We start from the raw sequence: 7,459 nt of genomic DNA, 5'->3' as shown, positions 1-7,459 counted from the left end.
TATATTGGTGTTATACCTACTGTATTCCAACTTCTCTATGGTTTATAAACTATTTTACTAGCCATAGATTCATCAAAATAAGCAAACAACACACGAAAAACAGAATCTGTCAAAAACAGAACAGTCTGTAGTAATCTGTAGCTAGCGCAAGATCTGGAACCCCAAAAATTCTAAAATAAATTGCTGGACGTGAGTAATTTATCTATTAATCATCTGCAAAAATAATTAACTAAATATCACTTTCCAAATAAAAATGACAGCAGTTCTCGTGAGCGCTAAAGTTTCTGTTTTTTACAGCAAGTTCAACAAGACTTTCCCCAAGTCTTCCCAACGGTTCTACTTGGCACAAACACTAATTAAACACAAAAAACACAACCAAAACAGAGGCTAGATAAATTATTTATTACTAAACAGGAGAAAAAATCAAGGAATAAAAATAAAATTGGGTTGCCTCCCAACAAGCGCTATCGTTTAACGCCTCTAGCTAGGCATAACAACCAAGAATTGATCTAGGTATTGCTATCTTTGGTAGGCAATCCATAAGTGGCTCTCATAATAGATTCATAAGGTAATTTAATTTTCTTTCTAGGAAAGTGTTCCATGCCATTCCTTAATGGAAATTGGAATCTAATATTTCCTTCCTTCATATCAATAATTGCACCAATCGTTCTAAGGAAAGGTCTACCAAGAATAATAGGACATGAAGGATTGCAATCTATGTCAAGAACAATAAAATCTACGGGCACATAATTCCTATTTGCAACAATAAGAACATCATTAATTCTTCCCATAGGTTTCTTAATAGTGGAATCCGCAAGGTGCAAGTTTAGAGAGCAATCATCAAAATCACGGAAACCTAACAAATCACACAAAGTCTTTGGAATCGTGGAAACACTAGCACCCAAATCACATAAAGCATAGCATTCATGATCTTTAATTTTAATTTTAATAGTTGGTTCCCACTCATCATAAAGTTTTCTAGGGATAGAAACTTCCAATTCAAGTTTTTCTTCATAAGATTGCATCAAGGCATCAACGATATGTTTAGTAAACGCTTTATTTTGACTATAAGCATGAGGAGAATTTAGCACGGATTGCAACAAGGAAATACAATCAATCAAAGAGCAATTTTCATAGTTAAATTCCTTGAAATCCATAATAGTGGGTTTAGCAACATCTAGGGTTTTAATTTCTTCAATCCCACTTTTATCAAATTTAGCATCAAGATCAACAAATTCCGAATTCTTGGAACGCCTTCTAGGTAAAGGTGGATCATATTCAGTCCCATCATTATCAAGATTCATATTGCAAAACAAAGATTTAATAGGGGACACATCAATAACTTTTAGATCTTCATCTTTATTTTCATAGGAACTAGAAGAACACGCTCTTATAAAGGCATCTTTCTTAGCACGCATCCTAGCGGTTCTTTCTTTGCACTCATCAATGGAAATTCTCATGGCTTTGAGAGACTCATTGATATCATGCTTAGGTGGAATAGATCTAAGTTTCAAAGAATCAACATCAAGAGCAATTCTATCAATGTTTCTAGCCAAATCATCAATCTTGAGCAATTTTTCTTCAATCATAGCATTAAAATTCTTTTGCAAAGTAATAAATTATTTAATATTAGATTCAAAATCAGAGGTCATCTTATTATAATTTCCATAAGAATTGTTGTAGGAATTACCATAATTATTAGAGGGATTACTAGGATAAGGCCTAGGATTAAAATTTCCTCTATACGCGTTGTTACCAAAATTGTTCCTACCAACAAAATTCACATCCATAGATTCATTATTATTCTCAATCAAAGTAGACAAGGGCATATCATTAGGATCATAAGAAACACTCTTATTAGCAAATAATTTCATAAGTTCATCCATCTTTCCACTCAAAACATTAATTTCTTCTATCGCATGCACCTTTTTATCAGTAGATCTTTCAGTATGCCATTGAGAATAATTAACCATAATATTATCTAGGAGTTTAGTAGCTTCTCCTAAAGTGATTTCCATAAAAGTGCCTCCCGTGACCGAATCTAAAAAATTTCTAGAAGCAAAATTCAATCCGGCATAAAAAATTTGTATAATCATCCACAAATTTAAACCATCAGTAGGGCAAATACGTATCATTAGTTTCATTCTCTCCCAAGCTTGTGCAACATGTTCATGATCAAGTTGCTTAAAATTCATAATATCGTTTCTAAGATAGATGATCTTAGCGGGAGGAAAATACTTAGATATAAAAGCATCTTTGCACTTGTTCCATGAATCAATACTATTTTTAGGTAAAGACGAAAACCAAGCTTTAGCACGATCTCTAAGTGAAAAAGGAAATAACTTCAATTTAACAATATCATTATCCACATCTTTCTTCTTTTGCATGTCACACAAATCAATGAAGCTATTTAGATGGGTAGCGGCATCTTCACTAGGAAGGCCGGAAAACGGATATTTCATGACAAGATTCAGCAAAGCAGTATTAATTTCACAAGATTCAGCATCGGTAAGAGGAGCAATCGGAGTGCTAATAAAATCATTGTTGTTGGTATTGGTGAAGTCACACAATTTAGTATTATCTTGAGCCATCGTGACAAGCAAGCAAACTAACACACAAGCAAACAAAAAGCAAGCGGGCAAAAAGAGGCAAATAGAGAAAGGGAGGGAGGATAGAGAGGGAGAGAGGGCGAATAAAACGGCAAGGGTGAAGTGGGGGAGAGGAAAACGAGAGCCAAATGGCAAATAATGTAATGCGGGAGATAAGGGTATGTGATGGGTACTTGGTATGTTGACTTTTGCGTAGACCTCCCCGGCAACGGCGCCAGAAATCCTTCTTGCTACCTCTTGAGCACTGCGTTGGTTTTCCCCGAAGAGGAAGGGATGATGCAACAAAGTAGCGTAAGTATTTCCCTCAGTTTTTGAGAACCAAGGTATCAATCCAGTAGGAGGCTACACGCGAGTCCCTCGTACCTGCACAAAACAAATAAATCCTCGCAACCAACGCAGATAGGGGCTGTCAATCCATATAAGGCCACTTACGAGAGTGAGATCTGATAGATATGATAATATAATATTTTTGGTATTTTTGTCATAAAGATGCAAAGTAAAATAAAGGCAAAGTAAATAGCAAAGGAAATAACTAAGTAGTAGGAGATCAATATGATAAAGATAGACCCGGGGGCCATAGGTTTCACTAGTGGCTTCTCTCTAGAGCATAAGTATTCTACGGTGGGTGAACAAATTACTGTTGAGCAATTGAAAGAATTGAGCAAAGTTATGAGAATATCTAGGTATGATCATGTATATAGGCCTCACTTCCAAGACAAGTAGACCGACTCCTTCCTGCATCTACTACTATTACTCCACTCATCCACCGCTATCCAGCATGCATCTAGAGTATTAAGTTAAAAATAGAGTAACGCCTTAAGCAAGATGACATGATGTAGAGGGATAGACTCATGCAATATGAAGAAAACCCCATCTTGTTATCCTCGATGGCAACAATACAATACGTGCCTTGCTACCCCTACTATCACTGGGAAAGGACACCACAAGATTGAACTCAAAGCTAAGCACTTCTCCCATTGCAAGAAAGATCAATCTAGTAGGCCAAACCAAACTGATAATTCGAAGAGACTTGCAAAGATAACCAATCATACATAAAAGAATTCAGAGAAGATTCAAATATTGTTCATAGATAGACTTGATCATAAACCCACAATTCATCGAGCTCAACAAACACACCGCAAAAAGAAGATTACATCGAATAGTTCTCCACAAGAGAGGGGGAGAACATTGTATTGAGATCCAAAAAGAGAGAAGAAGCCATCTAGCTACTAACTATGGACCCGTAGGTCTAAGGTAAACTACCCACACTTCATCGGAGGGGCTATGGTGTTGATGTAGAAGCCCTCCGTGATCGATGCCCCCTCGGGCGGAGCTCCGGAACAGGCCCCAAGGTGGGATCTCGTGGATACAGAAAGTTACGGCGGTGGAATTAGGGTTTTGGCTCCGTATCTGATCGTTTGGGGGTACGTGGATATATATAGGAGGAATGACTGCGTCGATGGAGCAATAAAGGGCCCACGAGGGTGGAGGGCGCGCCTGGGGTAGGCAGGCGCGCCCCCCTACCTCGTGGCCTCCTCTTTTCTTTCTTGACATAGGGTCCAAGTCTCTCAGGTCTTGTTCGTTGAGAAAATCACGTTCCCGAAGGTTTCATTCCATTTGGACTCCGTTTGATATTCCTTTTCTTCGAAACCCTAAAACAGGCAAAAAACAGCAATTCTGGGTTGGGCCTTCGGTTAATAGGTTAGTCCCAAAAATAATATAAAAGTGGATAATAAAGCCCAATAATGTCCAAAACAGTAGATAATATAGCATGGAGCAATAAAAAATTATAGATACGTTGGAGACGTATCAACTCCCTGCGAGAATGTAATCCCAGAGCCATACTATCCATTTCTCATCACAAGTATCCAGTTCTAGTTGTATCGGTCGGGATACAACTCCAAGTGTCCATTACCGTAGGACAGGCTATCGATAGATGTTTTCTTCCCTGCAAGGGTGCACCAACTTACCCACCACGCTCGATTAACTCCGGCAGGACACACATTCCTGGGTCATGCCTGGCCTTGGCCAAACAATACGCTGCAACCCGACCTAGGCTTAATAGAGAGGTCAGCACGCCGAACTAAACCTATGCCCCCAGGGGTCTTGGGCCATCGTATCGGGAACTCCTACACGTTGCGTGGGCGGCCGGTGAGCAGACCTAGCTACCTCCTTAAAAGGTAGGTGCTTACCAGTCCAACCCGGCGTGCGCCACTCGATCGCATGAAGTCAATTAAGCTTCGGCTGATGCATATGACGCAGAACGCCCATACTATGCCCACGTGATGGTTAGTGCTATCAGACCAGAGGCCCCTCGGATCAAATATCCAAACCGTTAGTGTGTTGGTAGTGCCGTCACGAGCAGAGACTCACGAAAGATGTGACCATGTTGCCCCATCTCGAGTACTTGCGGCAAGGGCTAATAATGCCTGGCCACGCCTCATGTTCAACTCTCAGGTACCCTCCAGGTCAACCCGTCTCCACATCACTCGCGGGTACCCCTTAGGGTCGACCCGCCTTTCCAAGTAACAGTTGTAAAGTCCAAGTATTCGTTTGTCCAAACACCAAGGGGAAAATCCGAGGAACCACCCTCGGTGGATTCCACTCGATGTAATCATCAAGGTGAACGTAGGAGGAACCACTCTCGAGGTTCACACTTGAGGGGTTGCACGACAGAGTCATATCGGAAGTGGTTAAGGAGGAAATCACCCTCGATGACCACGACCAAATAGCTACACTACATGATTAACATCAGGAGTGCTAATGAGGTGTCACCCTCGGCACTCAATAGTAACTCTACAGAGTCGTACAACTAAGGGGGGGGGGGTGATGTGCGTTGTCGGGGCCTAGACGTCGATCACGTTGATCAAGTCATCGAACATAAAGCGGGGCAACTGGGACAAGGTGGGGGTCACTGATGGATCTCTAACCAACCTATACTAAGCAGTTTAGAATAAGCAGGTAAGGTATGAAAGCAGGTAACAAAAACAGGCTATGCATCAGAGTAGGATCATATAGAAAGCAGTATCAGTTCTAATGCAAGCATTAGAGGGAAGAAATGGGTGATATCGGAATGCTCAAGGGAGGTTTGCTTGCTTGGAAGCTCTGCTGAAAAGGAAGAAGTGTCATCGACGCAGTCGATCCCAGGGGCGGTGTCGGGGCCTGGACGTCGATCACGTTGATCGAGTCGTCAAACATAAAGCGGGGCAACTGGGACAAGGTGGGGGTCACTGATGGATCTCTAACCAACCTATACTAAGCAGTTTAGAATAAGCAGGTAAGGTATGAAAGCAGGTAACAAAAACAGGCTATGCATCAGAGTAGGATCATATAGAAAGCAGTAGCAGTTCTAATGCAAGCATGAGAGGGAAAGAAATGGGCGATATCGGAATGCTCAAGGGAGGTTTGCTTGCCTAGAAGCTCTGCTGAAAAGGAAGAAGTGTCGTCGACGTAGTCGATTACAGGGGCGGCATCGGTCTCGGGGTCTACCAGAGAGAAGAGGGGGAAGAAACAATAAATATAAAGCAAACAGAGCATCACAAAGCATAACATGGCAATATGTTGTGCCGGGGTGTGACCTAACGTATGGCTACACGATAAAGGTGAAGGGGGAAAACAATCGAGAATGTTTTCCCGGTTTCGGACCTGTGTCAGACAAATGACCGGAGGGGAATGTTCCATGTTCAGCATGATAGGGGCATGTGACAAATGAACGGACCGCATATTCAGATTCGTTGGATTTTTTTGAGCAACTTTCATGTATAAAGTTTTTCGATCCGAGCTATGGTTTAATTTCTATGAATTTTCAAAGTTCTAAACATTTTCTGGAATTAAAAAAATTAACAGAAAGGTTTATTGCGTTAGCATGATGTCACAGTGACATTAGCAGTCAGCAGGGCGACTGACCAGGTTAAACCTAACTACTGGGCCCCACATGTAATACACAGAGGGCTAACAGTGGGTTATTTTAATTAAACATGGTTAATTAGCAGCTGGGCGCCACATGTTAGTGACTAATTTGCTTAACTAATTATTTTTATTTATAAAAACGTTTATTTAACAAAATATGCGGTGGGACCCGCGTGTCAGTGACACTGTGTGCCTAGTCGGCACAGTTGACCACGGTCAACGTGGTCAACTGGGGCCAGGGGGCCCACGGGCAGTGACCCAGAGGCGGGCCCCAGGTGTGCCACGTCGGCGGCGGCGGGGTTTCGCCGCCGGCGACCAAAACAACAGCGGGGCTCGCCGGAAATCACGCAAGGGGGGGTCTTTAGTCACGGGACTTGGCGCGTTCGAACGAGCAGAGAGTGTCATGTCCACCTAGGCTAGCAAGAGGCGTCGGGAACGACCGGAGCGACGCCGGCGACGAGCTAAAGCGGCGCCAGAGTTCGGGCGCTAGTGGAAACTGAGCTAGGAGGAACGGGGAGGCGCGCTAGTGGTGGCGTTGGACTCGAACGAGCTCCTGGAGCTCGATGCGAGGCTCAGCCGCACGTTACAGTGGTGAAGGCCACGACGGCAAGATCATCGGCGGCGATGCGTGCGGGTGCTAGCGGAGCAGCGGCTACGGCGGCGGAATAGCTTGGGAGAGAGAGGGGAAAGAAGCGCATGCTCATAGTGCTCCTGCAGATGTGCTCAAGCGTGCTCGAGGAGGGCTCGGTGCGGCGGAATCGACGGCGAAGCTCGTCGGAGCAGAGGAAGAAGACGGCGACGTAGGGGATGATGCAGAGGCGCTCCTGCTCGGGTGATTCGTCGGGGAGGAAGAGGAGGTCGAGGCGGTCCTTCTTGGCGAGGAGGCGAGGCGAGGCGGTGTCGGGGACCGCGTGCGTTACGGCGGCGGGGCCACGGCGGCG

Source organism: Triticum aestivum, chromosome 6A, assembly GCF_018294505.1.
Source record: "Triticum aestivum cultivar Chinese Spring chromosome 6A, IWGSC CS RefSeq v2.1, whole genome shotgun sequence".
NCBI lineage: Eukaryota > Viridiplantae > Streptophyta > Magnoliopsida > Poales > Poaceae > Triticum > Triticum aestivum.
This window is presented reverse-complemented; position numbering follows the sequence as displayed.